The sequence below is a fragment of the Equus przewalskii genome, chromosome 2, assembly GCF_037783145.1.
Source record: "Equus przewalskii isolate Varuska chromosome 2, EquPr2, whole genome shotgun sequence".
NCBI classification, from domain to species: Eukaryota; Metazoa; Chordata; class Mammalia; order Perissodactyla; family Equidae; genus Equus; species Equus przewalskii.
Window position 1 is genome coordinate 32,879,893 of NC_091832.1, and position 26,105 is coordinate 32,905,997.

Sequence of the window (26,105 nt, forward strand, 5' to 3'; positions counted from 1 at the left end):
CAAGTAGAAAAACGGACAAAAGACATTCTTGGAAGAGGACTCGGACACACTCAGACACACTTGTGCAACCTTACGGGTCGTCAGGGGAGTGCAAATCAAGTTTACAATGAGAAATCCTTACACTTATCTGGTTGGACAAAATTAAGTTCGACAACACTGTGCGTTTTAGAACAGGACTTATATATTATCGGTGGGCGTGTAAACTGGTACAGTCATTTTGGAAAGCAGTTTTCTCTTATCTTGTAATACTAAACAAATTTTCACATACCCTACGACCCAACGATTCCACTCCTAGTATACATCGAGAGAAAATTCCTATATGCATGCATTAGGAAGCATGTACATGAATATTCATGGATGCTTTTTCCATACTAGCAAAAACCTGAAAATAACCCAAATGCCATTAACAGGAAATTTAATAAGTAAAAATTGTGGAGCAGTTGCCCAGTGGAATATTATACAGTAATAAAAAAAGAATTACAGGGGCTGGCCCCGTGGCAGAGTGGTTGAGTTCGCGTGCTCCGCGCAGGCGGCCCAGCGTTTTGTTGGTTCGAGTCCTGGGCGTGGACATGGCACTGCTCATGGGACCACGCTGGGGCAGCGTCCCACATGCTACAACTAGAATGACCCGCGGTGAAGAATATACAACTGTGTACTGGGGGGCTTTGGGGAGAAAAAGGAAAAAAAAAAATCTTTAAAAAAGAAAAAAAAGAATTACAGTTACATGTAACAATATGGATGAATCTCAGCAATATAAGGTTGAGTGAAAAACGCAGGTCCCAGAAGATATGGAAAGACTGAGACCCTTTCATACAGTTAAATATGTATATATAAAACCCCTATATATGGCAGAAGAGTAATCAGAGAGGAGATGGAGGAGTTTGCCTTAGCAAAGAGCGCCGCCTCTCCCTGAGACAGAGAGAAAGGGCACTGGGGGGCCCCTGTTCCCCAGCCTGTGCTATCTCAGTAAATTAAGAATAAAGGTTGCCTGTGAGTGTGAGAGGGATGCTAAGACGATAAAGGAGAGAGTGGAATGAAATTTGGAATGACCACTGCAGGAAACTTGACCGAGTGTCGAGAAACAGAATTAGGTGCAGAAAGGGCCAGCGGAAAGCCCACAAGAGCCTGGAAACACCTATTAGCTCAGACTTCCCCCACCAACGCTCAGTCACCTCAGGCAAGAGACAGGAAAGCAGAAGACACGCTAGACTGCATTGCGTCCCTCCAACAGGTTGAAGCCTAACGCCCACCGTGATGGTATTTGGAGACGGGTCTTTGCAAGTTCATGAGGGTAGGACTGGCAGGACGGGATTAGGGCCCCTATAAGAACACGAGGCTCCAGAGCTCTCTCTCTCTCTCTGCCACATGAGAAGACAGGAAGGTGGCAAGTCACAAAGCAAGTCCTCACCAGGAACTGAACTGGCTGCTACCCTCATCTTGGCCTTCCCAGCTTCCAGAACCATAGAAATAAACGTGTTTTTTTAAACTGTCAAAAAAAAAATAAAAATAAAAAAATAAAACCCCTATATATGATTTTAAATACTAATCAAAAAAAGGCAAAGTGAATGAGAAACTCCAGAGATATATATGACAAATACATTTATATGTGATAATACTAATAAAAAACGTTAATCAAAATCACAATTAAAAAATAATCATCAAAAAAGGCAAAGGAATGAGAACCCCAAGACTCAGGACAGTGGTTACCCCACACGAAGGGTGGAGGGTGGAGAGGAATGGAGGAGCCCAGAGAAGATGTAAATTACTCTCAATATTCTAGTCCTGGCATTGGATGACGGTTCATGGGTGTTTTAATTTTATTTTGAGTAATAAAATAGACAAGAGGGCCATATGGACCAAAGAGAGTGCTGGAAACAAGGATCATGATTAAGCCAATGAAAGATCCCAGGGTTCATAAGATAACTTAAACGAAAACAAAAATGCTCAGTCAATATTCGCATTCTGCCAATCTCAACATGTGTCCTTCTCATTGAATCCTCAAAAGTCTTATGACCTGGAAACCACTACCATCCCCATTTCACGAGTAAATTCAGGTTCAGTCACTTGGCCAGGGTGGATCATATGGAATCCAGGTCTGAATGACCCCTACCCGGGCCCCAGGATCTCTCTGAGCCTCCCCTTCCTCCTGTCAAACTTGGCGTGTATGTAACTTTATTGACAAACAGTAAGTGCCTAATAAATGTCCGCCTTAATTCAGAGGGGCTGTGTGGACAAATAAATCAGAGAGAAACAGATTGGTGGCTAGGGGACCTTGATCCAGTCCCCCTGCCTCCCTTTGTGATCGTGGGAGAGACGCTTTCCCTCTCTGGGTCTCGGCCACCCCATCTGTACCTGCAGAGGGCTAGAGAGGCAGGCCCCAAAGGCCATTCCTGCTCAAACTGTTTTTAAGGGGCCGTCCACCCAACGGAAGGCCAGCTAACCCCTTACTTCTCCCGGCAGGCCCCTGCTCATTCTTCCAGAGCAGGGTGGATGTCTGCAAGGCCCAGGTCCTGCCCACCTTTCTGACATTATCTCCCGGCCCCAGCCCCTCACCGCTCAGCCCTTCTGTGCCCTGCTCTCTTCCCTCAGGGTTTTCACACTGGCTGTTCCCCTGCCTGGAACACTGCTCTCCCAGGCCTTTGCTTGGCTCACTTCTCATTCCTCAGAACAAGGGCCACCTCCTCTGAGTCCTCCCCTGCCCACGGGGCGGGGGAAGAAGCCCCCACCGCACCCCAGGCCCTGGCTGCTTCACAACCCTGCTCACTTTCTTCACAGCGCTCATCACTGGCTGGCATTAACTTAATTGCTTTATGGTCTGTCTCTTTCAAGACAGAGGGCTCCTGAAGAAGGACTCTGTGTTGCTCACTGCTGAATCTCCAGCACCTGGGGCCACGCCTGCCTCTAGAAGATGCCCATTGAGTATTTATTGGAGACAGAAAAAGAATGAACCCACCTCCTCCAGAAATGCTTTGTGGTCATTCTGCCCGAGGCTTGGTTAAGTGGCTCCTGGGGTCCCACGACTCTTGTGCTTTCCTTCATCCTGACACCACCTGGGACTCTGTGTGGGTCTGTTTACACGACCATCTCCCCACAGACTGGATGCTCTTTGAAGGTAAAAACTATACCAGATTCATCTGTAAATTCCACCACCCAGCCCTGGGCCTAGCAGGCAGGTGGGCTGAGACAATGTTTGTTGAATGAATGAATGAATGTTCTCCTGCACCCATCTTTCCCTCTTCCTGACTCTGCTCCCTCCCTTCTCCGCCCTGACAGGTGCCAAGCAGCCTAGCTGATGAGAAAGGCCACTCCAGCAGGAGTTTCCTGAAACAGGAATTTCCTGAAATTTCCCCCACCAGGAGCCACTCCAGGCCATGAAGCGAGAAAGCCCAACGCCAGCACTGCCTGTCGCAGGGGTTGTCTGGGGCCTGGCCTGGCAAAGCCAACAGGACAGGCGTTTTCCTGTATTTCCCCCTCCGGGATTGGATGAGGAAGTTGGCAGGCCTGCCTCAGATACCCTGCTGGAGGCTTTGCACAGCTAAGCTCTGCCTGGCCAGGGCCCAGCAGGGAAACACTTGATTATTCAAATCACGTAGCTACCCAAGAGGAAAGGATCCACTTTGAAAGGGGGAAGTGGTGCAGGCGGGCCAGCCCAGGAATTTGGGTGTTGAAGGAAGAGCTTTCAAAGCAAACATCACACAAGCCAGTGCTCTGAGATCTCCCATCCCAGGGAGACTTTGGAAGCCTGAGATGGAAACCCAGGAGGGTCAGGACCGAGGCCAGAGCCCTGCACTGAGGCTGGGGCCAAGGCCCCGCTGAGGTTTCTGAGTTAGCAGTAGCTTCAGCCAGGCTAACTGCTCTGGCCTCGCCCTGACCCTGGTCCTGGAGACACCCAGACTGCCCCGCCGCGACCCCTACCCCCACCCCTTCCTTCCCCCAGGAATCACACACAGGAGACAGAGACTCTGCACTCCTCAGCCCAGGGCGCCAGGGAGCGTCACCTAGTCTATCCTGCCTTGCATCCCCTCCCCGAGTCTGGCTCTTGACGAACCCGTCAGGTTCAAGAGTTTACACATCTGGCCTGCAGAGATTTATCTAATATTTATGAAGTGATTACGGGCCCACATTCTGGAGCCAGGCTGCCCAGGTTCAAAATCTGGCTTAACCATTTATAGCTGTGTGACCTTAGGCAAGTCCCTTCTCTTCCCTGCGATTCTGTTCTTCACCTGAGAAAATAGGGCTTGGAGTGCTACCCTGTGGGGAGGCTAAGAGGCCCAAATGAGCACATGTGAGCTATTTTCCGAGCAGGCCATACACAGGGATTCAGGCAATGACAACTCTGACTATTATCACAAAACAAATTAAGGTTGTTCGGAGCCAAGCCCGGATCTCTGGACCAGACATCCCCAAAACAGCAGACTGGGTGGCAGAGGAGACAGACGCCAGACTGCAGGTTCAAATCCCAGCTCCACCACCCACCAGCTGTGTGACCCTGGGCAAGTTACCTAACCACGCTGAGCCTCGCTTCTGCCTCTGTGTACTATAGATCACAGCAGCACCTTCCTCTGAGCTGTCATGGACCTTCCCCACCTGGAGGGGTGCTAGTGCCTGTTGCTGTCAGCCGTGGGGAGTGCCAGGGAATTAGGGAGCTGACATATGTTAGGGCTGCCCCAGGCAGGGGTGAGGTGACAGTTTGGTTTCACTTCCTGGAAACTTCCATCTGGGCTCAGCCTCAGGATGCAATGTGCAAGTATTCATTCACTCACCAAATATGTATTAAATGCATACTGTGTCCCAGGAAGCATGGTATATATAGATTCAGCAAATGACAGTTGTTACTATTAGTATTAAAGAAATTAGGTTGTTTGGCACTGACGGTACATCTGTGAACAAAATGGACAAAAAGACTGGTCAGAGGTATGACACTGGGGAACCCATACCTGACTAGGGGCCTGAGCCACCAATAGGGACACTGGTTTGGCATGCTGCCAATCACTAACCATTTATGAGCTGGTGTCATCGATGGAGAGATGCAGACACGAGTGGAGATCCGGGAAGGGCAGCTGGGCTCAGCCCAGGGTGGCCCAGGTGTCAAACCCAGGAGGACAGCCTTCACAGGTTTTCCCAGGGGAACCAAGCCCAGCTGGGCTATGGAAACCCCACCAGGTGTGACAGCCTTTCACTAACTCAAGGACATTAAACTCGTGCCGAATGCAGGCACCCTGTTAAACACCGGAACTCACAAATGAATCAGATGGGCGTCCTGCCCTCCAGGGACTCACGCCCAGAGCCAGACGCCACGGGATGATCAGATGACAACAGCTCAAGATTTCCCAGCAAGATCCAGAAGAGCAGCAAAGATACCAAGTGGTAACACGGGCACGGAGGGCACAGCAGGTGCAAAGGCAAAGATGTGAGCTCCTTGGGGACGAGTTTGGGGGAAGACCGTGAGCTGGGGATCCTGACCTGAGCGTGAGGGCTGGTTTTACCATCGCTTTCACTTCAGCCTCAGTTTCCCCTTTTGCAAATGAAGATAATACTTCATCGGACTGTTAAAAAGATTCAGTGAGTTCATGAGGAAGAAATGGCTTTAAAAACTGGAAAGTATGATAGGAGCCTGGAAAGTGAGGTTAGGAGTTTTAAAGTGACTCATCCAGGACATGGGGCTGATGGAAACATGACTAAGGAATGTCCATCCGGGACGGGAGCAAACCCAACCCCACCTCCGCTGCAACACTACGGAGTTCCCATCTCCCGCCCAGGCTCCCCTGGCCGTCCATCTGCTCAGCCAGACCTGGGGATGTGGAACTCCCGGGGCAGGATTCCCACCCCCTTGCTGCGGGATCCCAGGTGCAATCGCCTAAGCTGCAAAGATGGGAGGCATTCACCGTGCTCCTCCCATGTGCACTTGGGAGCGCTCCCCGCAGGGAAAGGAGCGTCCCAGTCACCCATGCGAGATGACGAGGGGGAGCTGAGGAGGAGCAAGTGCAGAGTCTGGCAGTGCCCCCCTGAGCCGGGAGGGGAGCAGGCTTCAGGGCTGCACAGACGCGAATTCGAGTCTCAGTGTCTCCTCAGGTTCCCCACCTGCGGGAACTCAGGTGTATCACTTCACCTCCGAGTCACTTCCCTCACTGGAAAAACGGGCTGTTACAAGGAGTAAACGTGTGGATGTACATAAAACATTTACTAGAGCGGCCCGGTGCATAATAAATATTCAGTGGCTGTTGAGAACTCTTATTACTACTTACTATTACTCTTGATACTGTTAAAGAATAGGGGAAGGGGTGTGCCTAATTCTCCAGGACCATCTGAAACCAGCCTCTTACTTTTCACTCTTATTTGAAGCCTGGGTTGTGACCAGTGCCGCCCTTGAGGACTGAACCCGGGCACAGCTGTGTGCCCCATGGAAGGTCCCCAGCCGCCACCAGAGGTGAGTTCTGGCACAGTCTAGCTCGGGGTTTCTCCTGCTTTCCCAGACAAGGAAAAAAAGACTGAGGAGCATGGTGACACCGACCGGGTGCCACCCTGGGCCTGTCCCTTTTCCACCCCCCGAGACCATGACTAAATCTGACACGGTTCTGAGATGTCCTTCAGCGTTGTGTGCCAACTCTAACTGCTTGACGATGGCTGCCTGAGGGAGCGCATAGAGAAGGAAGCTGACGTGTAGAAGGAGAAAGAGCAGTGTCGACTAGTGACGTCTGACACGAGCGTGGCCACATCTTCTGATCTTTTAGGACAAGTAAGATGAAATCTCCTGGTTTAACAACACAAACAACTAAATGAAAGTTTTGAAATCACTGCCGGAGTCAACAATCCACCACTCCCGCCACCTTAGGAGGGCCGTTGGTGACTGACCTGCCATAAGCTAGGCCATAAATACATGAGAACCAAGTCACTGAATTAGACCCACTCAAGCCTTAGGGAAGTCTCACCCCCCGCCCCTGCTCCTGGGGCATCTTGCCTTACAGATAAAAAAAACTGAAGCTCAGAGAGGGGAAGTGACTTGCCCAAGGTCACACAGGTAGTGTATCAACAACTCAAGGACCTAAACTCTGCTCTCCTGAGTTGAAGATCTTTTTCTACCAACCCACACTGTCTGCACCCTCCGTTGAACAATTCTTTCTTTACAAAAAATAGATATACTAAGGATTACTATGGAAATGATACACACCACATTCAAGACAGTGGTTACTTCTGGAAAGGTCACAGAGCTTAGAGCCAGGAGACTGAATTCGTAGTCCAACTCTGCCCTAAGCAGCTGAGTGACGCTGGGCGAGCCCCTTCCCCTCTCTGGGCCTCTGTCTCCCTGGTCTGCAAAGCAGCCAGTTGACAGGGCAAGCCTCTAAACGCCTTCCAGCCCTGAAATTCTAGGCCTTTATGAGGTCTCCTCTCGGCCGGGACTTTGTGGCCTCAGATGCATATAAAATAGTAATAATAATAACGGGGAGGGCAAGTCCACACTTGCCAGGAAGGAACACTACAATTTTTAGTGAAACCTGACTCCTGGTTACTGGAAGAAGGATGGTAATACCCAAGTAGTTTAACCACCACCCGACAGTTAAACAAAAACACATCTGGTTTAACTTCGTTTTCCTCACCCCCCACCCCCAACACCCTCATCTCAAATTTTACCCCTTAATTTAAGAAGTCAAATTAAATGCAAACAATTGATTTCATGCCACAGTGAGGTTGAGAATTTCCGCATGGAAAACTTTAAGCATGAAGTTTTTCTGGGAGCAATTATGAAATGTTGGGGAGTGGTATGGGGAGGTGGAAAAATATAGAGAATATTCTTGAATGTTCTTTGGACACTGAGCATCATAGAAAAGTTGTCGAGGGCCGACTATGAACCCAACAATCAGAGAGGCAAAGTGACTTGCCTCAGGTCACACAGCTAGGAATTGGAACCCAAGATGCCAACCCCAAAGCCAGTATTTTCTCTGCTGTCTAGGCCTTTGTAACCCACACAGGGCCTTCCCTCGGGCCCTCATGGGCTTAGTAGTGGTGCAGGAAAATACTGCTGAAACCGCCTCCCAGGGCATATTAACTTCTCAATAACAATCACCAACACTGGTTCAGCGCAACGGTGAAAAACCACTTACGATTTTGCCCCTCATAGCAACTCTGCAAAGTACATATTATTATACCCGCATTATAGACGATTTCCTCATCTGAGGCTCAGAGAGGGAAAGTGACTTGCTCAGGGCCACACAGTGGTGCTGGGAATAAACCTGCAATCTACTGCCCCCAGCTGCCCTCTAAAAGTGAGGCCATCTCTCGAAGGAAAAAAAAAAAATCATACCGCACAGCCTAGCTCCAGCCTGCCGGCAATGGCTGGGAGGCTGAGTCAGCATTCCTGTGGCCACGCAGAGATTTCTGAGCGCTGGTCCTCAGCCCAGCTTGTTCACCCTCCCTGCGATGTTCTCTTCCAGCTCTGGGTTTTGTATTTATAACTTGCGTTGGACCCATTTCAAGGTGAGAACTCTGGGCTATGCCGCTGGATCCCACCCCTGGATGAAGAGGGCTCATCCTCAGAGATTCGTACAACACGGGAGCACCAGACCTGGAATTCTAGACACCTGGGCTCTAGCCCAAGCTCCTCGGGAGCATCTGTGTGTCCTTGGGCAAGCGGCTTCTCCAAGACGGTATTCTTCATATGTAACATGAGGATTGCATCTAGCGTGAAGGGAACGTCAGGTATGTAAGCCAGGGGACAGGCAGGGCTTGAGTCTGGTTTCACCCCATATCCAAGCTGGGACACAGTGAGGCAGAAGGACGGGCAGAGGGCAGGAGGTACTGGGAGACAGCGGCCCCAAACCTGTTCCCAGCACAGAACTCCAGGCTCCTGACCAAGGCTGTGTCTAGGATGGTAGGAGGTGGCATCTGAGTGTGGGCAAGGAGGGCACCATGCCACCAGACAGCACAGCCCGTCAGGGAACGGGCAGAGCCTAGGCGAAACTGGGCGACGGGTTTCCAGGGTTTGGGGCAGTGACATAACGCTATGCCCAGTCTCAGCGTTGCATTTTTCTGCTGAGCTTAGAGCTGATTATAGCCGATGTTTTCTCAAGCATAGGCACTGGCCAAACATCTTGCAGGTATTAATTATATCTAGACCCCCCCTCCCAATAGGTATCATTCATTGATCTCCTCAGCTTAAAGTAGGAGACTGAGTCAGGGCAGGAAACAGGGGACAGAACTCATCCCAGGTCACACAGCTACATTGCCTCCTCTATTGGGAAGGAACAAATGTTGGCCGATCGATTTTACTCGCGTGACGGCATTTTAATCTCCTTCCTTGCGAATTGCTTGATTCTAATTCTAAAATGCCAACTTCAGAGCCTAAAAAATTCTGTTCTGCAAATGTCCGAAGGTCCACTCCACGAAGAGGACTTTCATCTGTTTAACCTACTGCTGCGTTCCCAGCACCTAGAACAAGGTTTGGCACAAAGCTTCACAAATATTTGTTGAATGAAGACAGCATTTTTGTTCTGGCCTCAATTCAGTTTCACTCCAGACAACAGTCTTACGAGAGTGGCACACTCTCCATTTTACAGGTGGGGCCACCGACACAGACACCCCAGCCTGTCTCACTCCAGGGCCTGGGCAGTCGGGAAGCTGTGTCCAGGGCCCTCCTCCACTTGGGGTGAGACATGGAGTTCAAGAAGAAAAGAGGAGGCAGAGGGACAAGATGGGCAGGGAGTGGAGTGGGTGGGGTGTGGACAACACAGTTGAGAAGGGGAAAAGATTTGGAGAAGACAAGTAGGAGGGTTTGGCAGGCAGGGCCGCAAGGAGAAATCAAGGCTCAGCCCCCATCTCTTGGGCAGGAGAGTGGAAGCAGGATCTGAGGTTGTAGGGTTTAGAGTCTGCGTTCAAATCCTGGTCCCACTACTTGCTTAACTTCTTTAGGCCTCAGTTTCCCCACTTGTGAACGAAACGACGCACGTGAAATGTTGGAGCAGGCGGGGCAACAGAGTTGACACGCAATACAAGGCGGCTGTCTTCTTCACTGGAGCGGGAGCCGGCCCCGCCTCCTGGCAAGCCCCGCCCACCTGCAGAGTCCGGGGTTTTCCCAGGGCCCAAAGGCCCTTCTGCGCCGGGAATCGCCCCCTCTTTTGACCTCCAGGGCTTTCGCCCTCCACCCAGAGGCCTTTGTAAAGGCCCCCTCCCCCAACCCCATTATGTGTTGGAAAAGGGTCAGAAAGGACAATGCGGGGGGAGGATGGAGTCCTCAGCTTCCCGCCCCAGCATTGTGAACATGTCTTTAACCCGTTCTTATCAAGACCGGGCACGGGAACCATCCCTGGGCAGCCCACCTCACCTGCTCGCGCCCAGAGGTGGGTCGCAGGCACTCACGGCTTCGGGGACTCCAGAGCTTAGCCCCATGGCTGCTGTGCCCGTCCCCTCCGTCCCCAAGGAGACGCCGGGTGTCCCCTTTCTCCTCCCCACCGTGCCTCCCGGACGTGAGCGCCTTGCTCCCTCTACTCCTCCCAGTCGTGGCCCAAACTACTTCAGACTCCACCCGGACAGACCAGCCTCCTCCCGCGGCGGCTCTGGAAAGTTCTATTGGCTACTAGGTTGGAGGCATGAGAAGGCACCAGGCAGGGAGCTGGAGTAGGCAGCCCGGGTCTCTTGATCTCCGATCAAGGGGATACCATAGGGGCTGCTCAGTCACGGGGCACCGGGGGGAGGTGTCTAGACCGAGGGTGGTGGTCCCAGGCAGCCGCCCCGGAGGTGGAGACCCCAGGGCTGCAGCGGCGGTCCCGAGCGCGGTCCCCTTAACTCGCGCGCTTGGCGGGCACAACTTCCAACCTCCAGCCCGGCCCAGCGCCCCCGCCAGGAGCCTCGGATGCGCGCGAGTACGGGAGCGGGACAGGTGGCTGAAAGTCCTGAATGGGCTGCAGTGGGCGGTGTGGGGGCGCGGAGGTCCCTGCCTGCCGTTTATATCCAACCTCGCCGCCACCCCTGGGCGAGGGGAGGATGTGGGAGGAGCCGGGGATCGACCAAGTCTCGGGGAGTCCCGGGAAGCCGGGGGGCAGCATCGGGTCCTTACCTGCACGGAGTTCGTGGGCGAGGGTCTGTCCTGGCACAACTGACGTGGGGTCGGTGCACTGGGGCCGAGGGCGCGGAGTGGCGGGAGCGCGATGCTGGCGGGGCCACCTCCCCCGCGGGCTTATAAAGGCGGCCGCGGGGCCCGAGCGCGGCGGGGGTAGCCCTCCCCCGCCCCCGCCCCGCCCCCGGCCCCGGCCCCTGCCCGGGCCCCGGCAGGTCTGGCTGCGCGGCCTGGGCGCCCCCTGCCGGCAAGCCGTGCGCCCACCCCGGCTCCGCTCGGGCCCCGCGCGGGGTTGGGGCCGCCGGGGCGCTGCTCCCTGCGCGTCCCGCCGCACCCGCGCTCTCAGGCTCTTTCCGCCTCCCGGCCGCCCCGGCGCCCCCCACCCTCCGAACCCCTCTGCAAGCGCGGGCTCTGATTCCTGTCTCTGTGCGCCTCCTTTTAATTGTCTTTATCTTTGGCTCCAACTTCGTTCTGTGTCTGTTTGTGGGTGTCTTTCTCGCGCCCTGTGTCTCATCTGCCCCTCTCTGTGGGTCTGTCTCTGTGTCTTTTGTTGAGTCTCTCTGTCTCTATCCATCTCCGTCCACGTGTCCTCTTTCTGTCTCTGTCCACCTGTGTCTCTGACTCTCCCTGCGCTCTCTCTCTCCTTCTCACTCCAGACCAGACCGCTAGCCTCTTCCTCTCTTCCCTGCCCTTAGCTGTGCCTTTGGCTAGGGCCAGAGGAAGCAGAGGGAGACCTCAGAGCGGTGGTGGCTTCAGGAGGGGGGACTTCCCTAGACAGGGTCTGTTTCCTCTTTTCTCTTAAGAGAGGGAAGGGGCCAGCCAGGGTTCCTGCTGACTGTGTCCCAGCCAGAGCCCCAGGACATGCCTGCTGGGGTGATCCAGGAGGGAGCCCACATGTCCCAGGAGTGAAGTCAGACAGCGCCGAGTTCAAGTCTCCACCCACCCTGGTGTCCTTGGGCAAGCCACTCAACCCAAGCGGACACTCCTGCTTCTTAACAGGCAGACACCATCTCCCCTGGCTTCCCTTACCAGGTGATGCATGCCGCAGTCATATAAGACAGTGGTTGAAACGTGCACAGAAAACTCGAAAATTCTAGATAAATGGAGTAGGGAAGAGGGACGGGAGGGTGTTGAGTCCACAGCAGAGGGGAGAAGGTGTCCACACCGGCAGAACCAACAGTAGCCCAGAATTCTCTCCCTTACCTACTCTGTGCCAGCTCAGGGCCACGCATCTTGCATACATTGTCTGAATAAACCCATTTTACAGAGAAGAAAACAGAGGCCCAGAGAGAGCACGCTTGTGACTTGTCAGTGGGATTGAAACCAGAACTAGGATCTGGCACCAGAAACCAAGAACATCTTTTTATTTATTTTTTCTTCTTGTATTTTTAGCAATTGATGCTGTTTATTTACAGGAGTGATATAAAGTTTCCTTTTTGACATAAGCTTATGTTTTCAAAAAGTGAACCAGGGGCCGGCGCAGTGACTGAGTGGTTAAGTTCGCCCTTTCCACTTCGGCTGCCCAGTGTTTCCCTGGTTCGGGTCCTGGGCGTGGACATGGCACCGCTCACTGAGCCATGCTGAGGTGGCATCCCACATGCCACAACTAGAAGGACCCACAACTAAAAAAATATGTATACAACTATGTACTGGAAAAATAAAATCTTTTAAAAAAGTGAACCAAAACATGGAGTAAATATTATTTATTTATATATTTAATAGGTTAGTTATTATGGCAAAAATCATGGAGGCGATAAATGAATGAAATTTAAGAAACACAACACTTTTGCATAAGAAATTGTAGGTGAAAGCATCCGGGACTGAGCACAAAACCTGGGAGAGGCTCTGTAATGGCTCAGACTCCAAGGAAGTGTTTAGGGATACAGGGAGCCTGGAAATGATGTCTTCATCCGTGAGCTGGGGACAAATGCTCAGGCCTGGAAAGTCCGCCTGCTGCAGCCTGGGCAGAGGCTGGGAGGCTGAGCCAACAGGGAGCTGGGGAAACACATCCCGCCTATCATGGCCCCCAGCACCTGCCCCTGATTTCTGACCTCCGCGAAGCTATGGGGGCTCGGCACCTCTGGTTGCGCCACATGGCCAGCATGGTCCGCTGTGTCTAGTGATTTTCTCCCAGTACCCTCCCACCTTGAGAGTCCAGGTGTTGTTTATTAGCAAAAGGGACTGCTGCCTGGCCAGCCCTGCCACCTTCCTCCCTCACCCCGCCTACTCTGCCCCTAGGTTCTGTCCCCCAGGGAGAATTCAACTGAGGCGGGGGGCACCCAGCACCCCTTGCCTCCCCCGCTCCCTGGATGCCACCCCTCCTGGTACTGTCCACGCAGCAGGAAGGAGGCTGGACCAGGAACTAGGAGCTCTGCCTTCCAGCTCTGCCCTGGCGTTCTGAGTGAGCTGAGCAAGTCGCTTTCCCCGCAAAGGCTCTGATTCCCTCTGGCTGGTTGGACTGGACAATCTCTAAATCCAGCCCAGATTCAGGATACCAGAACCACTCAGCTGATAGAAAGCAGTTCAATACATTAGGTTTCTCTGTGTCTATACAGATCTTATCTCTGGGGCTTCGTTCCTTGTTGACAAAATAAGCAAATTGGACTGCTCGACCTCCAAGCTATCTTTGCTGTAAGAGCTGATGATCTCATTTGAGTCTTACAACTCAAGGTGGATGGGGCAGGCATTTATAATCCCCATGAGAAACGAGGAAACCAAAGGCCAGAGACATCAGTTGTCTAAAGGTCACGGTCAGAGCTGGGGCTTTTTCTACTCATTCTTTCATTCTTTATTTATTAAGTGCATCCATGAGTTGCCTGTCTTGAACCAGGCCTAAAGTTCACCCAGCATTAAAAGCCGAGTTAGAGGTGAGAAGGCCAAGAGCCCGAGAGTTTTAATCCTCATTTGCACTGACTCCTGGGGATCCTCCTGCAGCGAGAAATGCTGACATGGAGAGCACAGAGGGGTCAGGTCCTCAGTGGGGAGCGATAAAGGAGAAGGGTCGGCGAGAAGAACAAAACTCTAAAGCCTGTTTGTGGGGGACAGCGAGGAGTCATTCCAACGCAGGGCTGGGGGAAAGACCGCCTGAAATCTAGGTGGATATTTCAAGAGGAGGGTCTGGAATCCCTTTGTCTGTTTTGGCCCTTGGATTTCAGGGATCATTTTATTTTGAGCACAAGCATAACCAAAGCTTCGGCCATTTGACTCCCAGAGCCATTTCCAGCCTCTCCTTCAATTCAAGAAAACAATGAGGGGCTGGCCCCGTGGCCGAGGGGTTAAGTTCGCGTGCTCCGCTGCAGGTGGCCCAGTGTTTCGTTGGTTCGAATCCTGGGCACAGACATGGCACTGCTCATCAAACCACGCTGAGGCAGCGTCCCACATGCCACAACTAGAAGGACCCACAACGAAGAATATATAACTATGTACCAGGGGGCTTTGGGGAGAAAAAGGAAAAAAATTAAGTCTTTAAAAAATAATAATAATAAATAAATAAATAAAAGAAAACAATAAACCAAAAGGCATGAGATGGAAGAGACTAAGAAAGCAGAGGCAACGTCATTAAGCCAATAATGATGCTGCCCAGCATTATTGGACACTGAGTTCGTGTGAGGCCTTGGTCTAAGTACTTTGTACACATTAACCCATCTAAGCTTCACAACTCTACAGAGTAGGAACTTTTATTCCTTCTTTACAGATGAGGAAAGTGAGGCACATACGGGCTGCCATTTGCGGAAGCGCCCGCCAGGCTGGCGCAAAGCCCTTTACGGGCGAGATCTCATTTGCTCCTCCCTGCATTATTCCTGTCATCCTCACATATCAAAGGAGGACACTCTCAGCTCAGAGAGGCTAGACAACTTTATTCATTCAACAAATATTTCTCTGTGCCAGGCACTGTTCTAGAAACTGGGAACACACATGAAAAAAAGATTTCTGTCCTCACGGAGCTGAAATTCTAGTTAGGGAACACAGATAATAAACAATCGCTGTTAAAACACTCAAATTGTGGGGCTGGCCCTGTGGCCGAGTGGTTAAGTTCGCGCGCTCCGCTGCAGGCGGCCCAATGTTTCGTTGGTTCGAATCCTGGGCGTGGACATGGCACTGCTCATCAAACCGCGCTGAGGCAGCGTCCCACATACCACAACTAGAAGAATCCACAACGAAGAATATACAACTATGTACCGGGGGTGTTGGGGAGAAAAAGGAAATAATAAAATCTTTAAAAAAAAAAAAACACTCAAATTGTATAGTAAGTTAGAAGATTATAACGGAGTGGATAAAGAGCTAGAGAAGATATAAGGGGAACAGAAGTGCCGAGGGGGGCAGATTGTGGCATTGAATAGGGTGTTCAGGAGAGAGAAGATGAAATTGGAGCAAAGATCGAAGGTGAGAGAGAGCCCGCCTGAGACCACCCAGGTAGTCGAGGAAGAGCCCAGGCTGCCTGTGTCAAATGCCTGGGCTTTTGAGCAGTGTGCGACATGCCCTCCCAGGACCAGCGGTAACCCCCAAGCCTCATCCCAGGCCTGGCTTCAGCCCCAGTCTTAGGTTTATCTCTCTAATCCTGCCCCAAACCCTGTCCTAATCCCCGTTTGAAACTAGCCCGTGCTCCAGCCCTCACCTCCTCTGTCTCAGCCCTCTCTGTCAGGCAGTGCTAACCCGAGTGTTCCCCCCCTTCACACCCACAGCTCCATCCTCAGTCCCAGGCCTCTCCCAGCAGTCAGCCCTGTGCTCAGTGCCCTAAAAACTGGCCAGCCTCTGGCCTAGAGAGTGTCCTCCAGTCCCAGCTGCCCTTAAAGGAAACCCTCCTCAAAAAGAACTGGGGAGCCCCCTCTGTGAGTAAACTCTATTGTCCGGGGAACAATGTCCCCATTTTGTCCTCTATTTCTAAAGAGACTTGTGAGCAGCCTCCAAGCTCCAAGAAAGGGCATGTTGCTTCCTATTCTTAGCCCTGGAGAAGGCTGTAGGCCAAGAGGAAGGGTCAAGGCTGTGTGCTGGGGGCTGGATTCCAGAGGCCAGAGCGGATTCGGGCAGGCCCAGCCTTAGCAGTCCAGTGGCATTTCCAGAATGGAGGCAGGAAAGAAGCCATTCCTAAGAAGTAGAGAAAGAGCTTGGCTCTACCCAGGATGGTGGAGAGAAGATCTCCTCCCACCCCACCTACACACACAGGGCTTTCGTCATCTCTGATAAAATCTTCCTGTAGGTTCCTCCATCCTCCTTCCTGTGCACCAGCCTGTCCATCCATCTCTCTGTCTTCAACGGACACACCTGAGATAGGCCTTGGTGATGGTCCCCCGAGGGGCTGCACCACTTTAGCATCCCACTTCCTGTTAGATGCAAGTTCAAGGACCTGAGGATGCTTTAGGGCTTGGGCAATGACAGGCTGATATTGGCCAGATTGGGGATTATTTTAGCTATATTCTTAAAGGCTTAGTAGGTGTCTGATTTATTTGCTTCTAGTCAATACATGAAGACCTTGCCACATTTTTGTGTCCAGAACATGACCTGGGGTATCTATCTCTTGACAACTGGCTTTGGGCTCAGTACATCTCCCTGCCCTTGGTTTAATGGATGGCCTCTACATTAGCGTGTCAAAGCCGTAGCAGGGGGGCAGAGGTGCCACTAATTGGCCACTGGTCCACAGTCTGCATCCCAGCAGAAGTGTGAGTCCAGGAGTTAGGTGTCTTTGTCAGATGAAGAATGCTTAATGGAGAGGCCAGCCTGGTGGCGCAGCAGTTAAGTTCGCACGTTCCGCTTCTCGGCGGCCCGGGGTTCGCCGGTTTGGATCCCAGGTGCGGACATGGCACCACTTGGCACGCCATGCTGTGGCAGGCATCCCACATATAAAGTAGAGGAAGATGGGTACGGCTGTTAGCTCAGGGCCAGGCTTCCTCAGCAAAAAAAGAGGAGGACTGGTGGTAGTTAGCTCAGGGCTAATCCTCCTCAAAAAAGAGAAAAAAATGCTTAATGGGATGTGCTTGGGAGGAACCTGAGGGGTCTTCAGTTTGATCTCCTGCTAAGTCTCCCACCTCCTGGCCTAAATATACTAAATATAGCTTGGAGTAGAGAATTCAGCCTTTTGGCTGGAATCCTGAACTCACCATCAACTTGAATTGCACCTCTTAGGTATAAAGGGCCTCTCAACAAAATCCCAGTTCTTCCATCTTTCCTTTCAAACAGGCCTATGTCAAAGGAATCATGTCTCTTTCTTGTAGGAATTTACTAATGACGACAAGAAATTAACAACCATTCCAAAATCCTGAAATTTTCCCGCACGTCTCCTAAAAGAGCAGGATTGTGGGCACCTGGTTTGAATTCCAAGATTCAACCGACTAACCAACCCCTTCCCCATCAGCTATTTTAGAATTGCCAGCTTCCCCGCCAGGAGCCTTGAAGCCACCTGTGCTCCGACTGCCTCCTCAGCCCCACGAGTTCTGCATTGTAGGGTCTGTCACTCACAACATCCCACTTCGGCTCCCAGTTCCTTTATTAGTTAGGAGGTTGTAAGGAACAGGAAATGCAGCTTCTCAAACTGGTTTCGAAAATAAAATAAATTTATTGGCTCATGAAACAGAAAAGGCTACATTCAAGAGATTTTTCCAGTGGCTCAGTGATGTAATCAGGACCTGGTTTTTCTCTTTCCATTTCTCAGCTCCTCTTCCTCCATCTTGGCCCCATTCTCACCCAGGTGAAAGTTCCCAGGTGACATGTGGGAGTCACCTTTAATATATCAAAAAAGTGGAAGTCAACTTCCCCAAACAAGCACGAGTCTTGGAATTAAGTCTGGGGGACCCAACCTCCGTCATTGGCTCCCTAATCCAGCCACCACAATGACTTATTTAGGCCAACCCAGGCCCACGTGTGGAGATGGGATAGGCTCCAATCCACCCAATATGCCCCAAAAGGAAAAGAGGGGAGTGTGCGCTGGGGAGGCAACTGACAAATATCCCCCACATTGCAGCTTTAGGACTTAGGCAAATACACACAGCCTTGCATTTATGGGCTTTATACTTGCCAAAGCACTTTGAAGTAAATATTTAAACAAGTATTTTATATGTATAAAGTACGATATGTTTTTAAACATATAAATCATCTATGCTCATGCTAGACAGTCTAAATGCAAAAAGAAAAAGCAAATTAAAACACCCTGTAATCTCATCACACAGAAATATCCCATTTAATAGCTCGATATTTATCTTTCCAGATGTTAAAACAAAACAAAAACTCTGAAAGAATGGGATCACAGGATACACTTCTTAAGAGTCCCTGCTTTTCTCCTGTAACACGTAAACATCTTCCCTACCCCATCCAGGTTTCTAAGCCCTCTGGATACATTATCTCATTTCTCCGCCGGGGGGATGGGTACATCATGATCCCCATTCTACACAGGATGAATCAGAGGCTTGGAGATCACTTCCACAGCAGGCAGCCGGCACGCGATTCCCAGCCCAGGCCTCTGACGGTGGTGCCTCCGTCTCCTTGCGGGAAAGAGATGCGCTGCTGCTCCTTAGGAAGTGCCCAGCAAGCGTTTCTGGAAGGCGACAATGACCATGTGTTGAACCTCCAGGGCGATCCTGTCCCCTTTCCAGCTTCCTCCTACACGGTTCCAGAGGTCTCTGGGCACTCAGAGGAAGGAAGACCAGTGAGTTTAATGTTTACCACCCCCAAGTGCAGTGTCATGGAAACCAAGGGACTCTAGACTCTCCCTCCAGCTCCGTGGGTGGGGGTGGTCAGGGCAGAAGGGCGGGCAGAGGGCAGCCGCCGACTGCAGGACTGGAGCGAACACGCGATTGGTGGGCTGAGACGGCCTGAGCCCCCACCTCCCAGTAATCTCATCTAAAAAGGCTATAGGAAAGGCCAGTGGCCCACACTCTGAAGTCAGACTGCCTGGCTTCACATCTGGCTTCACTAGCTGTGTGACCCTGAGCAAGCGAGCCTATCTGTGCCTCAGCTTCTTCAGCTGTGAAATGGGAATAACAATGCATACCACGTAGAGTTGTCGAGAGGTTTAAATAACAGAATCCAGATAAACCCCTTGGAAGAGTACATGGCACACAATAAGCATTCTATAAATCTCAGCTATTACTATTATGATGTTATTAGATATCTGTATTAACGAGGATTCTAGCTGCAGGGAACGGAAAACCACTCCTGCTGGACCAACGGAAAAGAGAAATTTACTACAAGGTTTGTCCATGACAGCCAAGGGCAGGGAGGCAGCCAGGGCTCCAGAAGAGACTGGAAGTAGGGATCTGATCGGTCACCAATCCAGACCATCTTGTGTTTCTTCTCTCTGCTCCCGCTTCACTCCTCTCTCCTTTTCCCAGTCTTTGCAGCAGGACCTGGCCTCCGACAGCTCCCCTAGCAAGAGCATTAAGGCGTGGCAGCTCCAGAGCCCGGGAGAGAGAATCGGATTGGCCCAGCTGGGTCACATGTCCAAGCCTGGTCCAATCAACTATGGGTGGGGGCGGGGTCGTGCAGTGCCAACGTGGCGGCTCGTAGAGAAGGGTGGACAGGCCTGTGAATGGAACGGGACGCCCATATGGTGAGATTCCATCATTCACTTCCTTCTGTCACAAACCTCTTTTACTCCTTGGTTCTCAGACTGAGAGGACGCGCTGTCATCCCCACTCCACCACGCTGACTTAGAAGGTCTCCTTGCATCTGCCCTCGTCCCGGGGGGAAGCACCACCCATAGGACCTGTGCTCCAGGTAGCCATCACGGGACGCCTCCTTCACACACCCGCATCCCTCTGAACACAGATAGTTAGATCGGGTTCAGCCAATCCCTTGACTCCACAATCAGAATCTGAACTCAGAAACTCTGAAAGGAAGGCATTGTTGACCGAGAGGGATGAAAGGTCAGATTCCGCTGGATGCCTGGGGCCATGAGAAGCCACGTGGAATCTGAGGAAGTCCAGCACGCCAGCTGGGAGAGAGGAGAAGGGAACCGTTACTCAGAGACAACTGAGATAAGAGTGACCTGCAGCCCAAGACAGTGAGCGACTAGATCCAGCCTCTGACTTTCCAATTCCCACTTCCAGTACCAGTGACCCGTGGAAATCCCTGGAATTTCCTGACAGTCAGCCCCTGACCCAAATTTTTGTTTGTCTTACCGAATATGCCCTACCCAGGAAAATTCACTTCATTATTTCTCCCTAAAATGAGCCACAAATAATCCAACGTCTCTGTTTCTTCAGGGAGAGAAAACACAACCACCCCGCCGTCTTAGTTCTCCTCCTTAAGGCCCATGGGTACACTTGCAGGTGCGTGCCAGGAGTGTGCACCAGAACCTCATCCGTTTAAGGACGTTTGGGATGCTGGTTCACGCCACAATACCCTCCTTGTTCCAGTGTCACCTGACCTCCCCCAGGAGGGAGGGGCAGGAAGCAACTTGCCCATGATGGCCTGTAGAAATGATCATTATGGATGCCAAACCCAGAGCGTGGGCATCTCCTGAGGGCAGCAGGGGAGGGTCCCCAGAGCAGGGGGGCCTTCTCCAGCTGTCAGAGCCAGGCTGGTCATGGCACATCAAAACAGGACCAGAGTACGACTTTCAGGGAAATATTTCCTCCAAGCACCAATCCTGGTGCTTTGCACTTACTTAGATACAGAAGCTGCTTATGGACCAGGCGACTGTTCACTGGCAGGGAAGCAGGTCAGAGTCTGCCTCAGATGCACCCACCTGGCTCTCTTCCTCCCCCACCACTTGCCCATCATGCCTAAGAAGCTCAGAGAGACCTGCTTCCACCCTTTTCTCTCCTCCAGCAAATCTTCAATGAAGATTTATTCAGATTCAATGAAAAAAAATTTTTTTTGAGGAAGATTAGCCCTGAGCTAACATCTGCCACCAATCCTCCTCTTTTTGCTAAGGAAAATTGGCCCTGAGCTAACATCCGTGCCCATCTTCCTCAACTTTATATGTGGGACACCTGCCACAGCATGGCTTGATAAGCAATGCATAGGTCCGTACCCGGGATCTGAACCAGCGAACCCCAGGCCACCAAAGTGGAACATGCAAACTTAATTGCTGTACCACCAGGCTGGCCCCCCAATGAAGATTTTTTTTTGAACACCTACTGTGTGCTAGGACCTGTCCATAATTAAATTACACGCGCACTAGTCCCTCCCTTGCGGGAGCCGCCGATAACACTGAAATGTTATTTTCTTATTTGTGAAATGACAAGATTGGAAAGGCATGGTCTCAGGCCCGGCCCTACTCGGACAGAGTAAGAATGAGCTGTCTCATTGCTACCGTGTATTATGAAAATAGATACTAGATTATTATATTGCTTGTGCTCAGGCCATTTTTTACACCTGTCTTTCCTGATCACTCCCTGTCCTCAAGGCAGACAGTCTATGTGGAGTAAACTCTGACACTTTCTTGCTGAGAATCCAGCTGATGCCAGGGAGACGGGGCAGGTTCCTGATCGACTGGCTAAAAGGCTGATGTCAGAGTGACAGCACAGGGTGACTCTGATGGTGACATGTCAACATTCCTGGGCTGGGCAGTGTCACTCTCCCACCCTACCCCCACCCTCCCTTGGCAACCAGTGGTTAGGCTAAAAATCGTGCCCAGGAGAACAGGAAAGTAAAAGAATCGCCCCAAATCACAACAAAAGCCAAGAACAAAAGTTCATTTCTACCATCTTAGCCAGAATTTTGCAATCTGTAAACTTCAAATACAGAGGTATAAACTAGGTTTAATTTTAGCGTATCTGTTAGGTTTGTGTTCGTGATTTAATGTTATTTATACAAGCATCCCTCATTTTATTGCACTTCTCAGATACTGCATGTCTTACAAGACCCTCCACCAGCAAAAAGATTACGACCCGCTAAAAGCTCAGATACGGGTTGCATTTTTTAGCAATAAAGTAATTTTAATTACAGTATATACATTGTTTTTTTAAAACATAATGCTATTGCACACTTAATAGACTACAGTATAGTGTGAACATAACTTTTATATGCACTGGGAAACCAAAAATTTCGTGTGAATCGTTTTATTGCGATGTTTGCTTTATTGCAGCTGTCTGGAACCAAGTCTGCGGTATCTCCAAGGGATGCCTGTGTTTTGAATTATGTGGGAAGAAGTTGGTAAGGGGCACCACAGTGCTCAGGCATCTAAAGGCCTAAAGCAGACCCTGGGGCCGGGAGTCGGGTCCCTAGCGTAGGTACTGGTGGCCCCAAGGCACCACTTCTCTCTTTCTCTCTGGGTGGAAGGCTTTGTCTGTTTTCTTATCACTGTCCCTTAAAATATGTTAAAACCTTAGTTGCAAAACAACGCTGGACTCACCCAATGTTAAGTGAGTCCAAATGGTTTTGTTTATCTTAATTTTTCCCCAGGGGGAAGGGTGGGAGGGAGGAAAACTGTCCTGCCGAAAACAATACCGAGGTTGTTCGTTGCTCCTTTATCCCCAGCCAGTTGATGAAGGAAAAGGAAATCCTCTGCTCTCTAGGGTATTTGGGAACGAGCTGGAACGGGGATTCCATAGGACAGTTTCACGTCTGTGGCACGGGGTGGGGACAGCGTGTTCCTCCTGGTCCCGTCTAGGTGGTTGTTGACATGTCCGTGCGTCACTATCCGTACTATTACTGGTTGGTATGCTTTCCTAGTGGATGCACTTTTTCTTTTTTTAACTCTAATAGATTTATTTTAAATTTAAATCACTATTGTCAATGGAAAACCAATCTCATTTGCCATAAATAGAAGGTAACTGTGACACAGCATCTGCGAATTTTACCTCGAATCCATTGCCTGCCAAAGCCTTTTAGCAAGCGGTGGAGGGGTGCTGAAGATATATTGGTCCAGATAGGTTGAAATAAAATTGAACAAGGAAAGCCTTCTCAATGTGTGATTTGAAGTTCTTTAAGACCACGTCTGGGTACCACCCCGGTTTCCTAGTCTGGGTCCTATGAAGCTGTGAGCTCCCTGGGGAAGAAAGGTGGGGCCGTGTCCTTTGTTACCAGCAAAGCACATAGCAGAACGTCTTCCATATATGGGGTGCTCAGTAAATACTTCCTGCATGTTGGGTGCCCTGGGTGCCACGGAGGCCTCCCGGGGCTGTGACAGGCCCACCCAGAGGCCATCTCCTCCCTAGGACCTCTAACTTGGTGAGGGGTCGGGGGGCCTGTGGATAAGAGTGAGGGGCGGACTTCACTGTCTTGAGCTGCTGCTGGGTCCTGGGATCTGACAAGCAGAGTGGGACTAGGCTGAAAATGCCCCACTTGCCTCACCCTAATGTGACCCAGAGGGCCCTGGAGAGCCTGATGAGGCGGATCTCTACTCTGGGAGAACAACGCCCCAATACAATCCATGAATTGGCCTGTTCATATCTGTAATTCTAAAAGAACAATAATTTGTAGCCATTTCTCAACCCGCAGCCAACATTTGCTTTTCTCCATTTTCAGCATTCATTGTTAATTTCTTTTGGGGCAAATTGCCAAGTGTTTGAATGGGATGTAATTATTTTCCCAGTTTAGCAATTTTATCCTCACCCCTCCACCCCCCAGGAAGGGGGAGGAGCTTTGGAAATTGAAATTCAACTTTGGTAATTATATCAGCATCAATTTCATTTTTTCTTTTTTTTTTTGGTGGGGGAAGATTTGCCCTAACCTAACATCTACCAATCTTCCTCCTTTTTTCTTCCCTTCCCACTCCCCAAGCCCCAGTACATAGTTGTGTATAGTTGTAAGTTGTTCTGGTTCTTCTATGTGGGCTGCTGCCACAGCATGGCTACTGACAGACGGGTGGTGTGGTTCTGCTCCCAGGAACCGAACCTGAGCTGCCGAAGCGGAGCATGCTGAACTTTAGCCGCTAGGCCATCAGGGCTGACTCGGTTTCACTTTTCAATTCCTGAACTCTGGGGAATTCAGAATCAACTTTGACCTCTTTGTTCCAATGCCAAGTTCCTATCTTGCCTGGAGTGGAAAGGGCTCAGGCTGAAGAGCTGGATGGTCGAGTTGGACTCTCACCCCTGCCACTTGCTAGCTGTGTGCTCTTGAGCAAAAGTACTCCCCTCTCTGAACCTCAAATGGGAATTCATTTACTTTTCAAGTCAGTCTAGTGATTAAGTCCTCACAATAGGTGTAAAGGCTTAACACTGTCCCTGGCACATAGTAGGTATTTAAAAAGTTCATCTTTCCCTTCCTTTTTGTCCCAGCACCTGAGTTTTCCCAGCAAAGGAAGGGGTCACCATTCCTAATTTGATGACTGAATCTGAGGCAGCCAGGAGGCAGATGAGAGTGAGTGGGTACAGCATGACCCCCATGGCCTGCAACCTTCAGCTGCTGGGCCAGCCTCCGCAGAGGGTCTGAGCACCTACTGTGTGCCAGGCATGTGTGCCGTGAGCAACGTGGCTGCTGCCCAGGATATTTCTGTGTTCTCAGGAAGCAGCTTCTTGGCTTCGTTCTCACTGGCTCTGTCTCCCACACGAGGTGCGAAGTTATTTGCAGAATGCCCAGACAAGAATGCTCCCAGATCTTAAGCAATGGAACATTTCCACCCCCACCTCCACTTTCCACCCCCACTCCCCACCACACACACACACACCCCCCAGCTGGAAGTTTCCTCGGGAGCAGCAGGTGTTCGGAGCAGCGTCCCTCCCCACCTCATCCAGCTGTCTGGCCAGACCCAGTCCCTTTACCTCGCAGAACCTCGGCTCCTTCAATTCCAAAAGGTCCCCCCCACCCCTCAGTCCTGCCCCTCTGGGAGTGTCTGTCTCACTGGTGCTGTCTTTGATTCACGGCTCACACCAGAGTCCTCCTCGTCTCTCTCTCCTTATGTCCAGACCGTCTCTAAGTCCTGTTTGTTTTACCTGATAAATCCCGAAATATTTCTAAATTCTGACCACTCCCCTCCATCCCCGTGACCACCATCCTGCTCCAGGCAACCAGTTCCCCAGCAGGATGACTGCAAGGCCTCCCTGTGCTCTCAAGATATGATACTGCTCTCTCTTCTAGGGGCAAATCTGATCGTATCATGCTCTGCCCCCACCTCTGCTGAAAAGCCGTGCACGGCTCCTCCTTGCTCTTGTGCTCAAGACCAGATTTTTAACTATGACTCCCTGAGCCTTGCAAAGTCTGGCCCTCACCACCTTTAGCGACATATGGCCCCTTGCTATAGCTACCCAGGCCTGCCTTTGGTTCCTTGAGTGTACCATGCTCACTCCTGCCACAGGACATTTGCATATCCTGTCTCTTCTACCTGGAAAGCCCTCCTCCAATCCCTAAAAGCCTTGACTCATCCTGTCTTCTTTACTCAGTTCTCAGCTAAAGGGTCACCTCCTCCCAGATGCCCTCCCTGGTCAGCAGCCCTCATTATATCCTCTCAGAGCACTGGGTACTTCTTCTTAACCTTACTCTAGTATGGTTATTTGCTTAATGCCCATCTTGACTGTAACACCATTCTTGACTATAACCTTCATGCAGGCAAGGACAACGGCTATTTTAATTCACATTGTTTCCCCAGAGCTTAGCACCTGACACACAGTAGATGTTCAGTAAGTTTTCATTGAGTGAATAAATGATTGAATGAAGATTGTTTTGAGAATCCAATAAGGAGGGGAGGGAATGAGGAGGGAATTAATGTTTGATAGGTGCCCACCGGTGCCAGGTGCTTTAGATATATTGTTATAACTAACTTCACGAATGACTCAGTTTACATTTGATAAAACTGAGACTCAGAGTTGTTTGGTAACCTGCTCGTAGCACACAGCTAACAGGCGGTAGAACTAGGATGAGAGCAGGGTCTATTTTGTTCCCCTGCTCACCACCTCCTCCCTTCCCCAGTCCGCTTCCAAGTTAAAAAAGTGAAGGGACCGTGTTTTGCAAATTCTTAAGTTGAGATAAATGTTAGTCCTTTATGACCATCCCTGAGCTACCATTACCATAATAATAATCATAGACATGGAGGGAGGTGCGGCGATGGCTCGAAAGAGGAACTTTCAGGGGCGATGCAAATGTTCTGTATCCTGTTTGGGCCGGTGGTAACACAGGTGTATGTGTTTATCGGAACTCATGGAAATGGACACCTAAGATCCGTGAACTTCACCATATGGAAATT

The 26,105-nt window shown here is 50.8% G+C and overlaps 1 protein-coding gene across 3 annotated transcripts in view; it reads right to left on the reverse strand.

Annotated features, from left to right (window-relative positions):
• ALPL (alkaline phosphatase, biomineralization associated) overlaps positions 1-26,105 on the reverse strand; it is an 84,586-nt gene that overhangs the window by 39,431 nt on the left and 19,050 nt on the right. Inside the window, exon 1 of one of the 3 annotated variants that reach the window (XM_008537807.2) lies at positions 11,048-11,233. The exons of 1 other annotated variant lie outside the window; for it this stretch is intronic. The gene's annotated coding sequence lies outside the window, so the exon portion shown is untranslated. Of the gene's footprint in view, positions 1-10,315; positions 10,525-11,047; positions 11,234-26,105 lie in introns of those variants that run through there. One more of the 3 variants, XM_008537805.2, reaches the window with a different exon arrangement.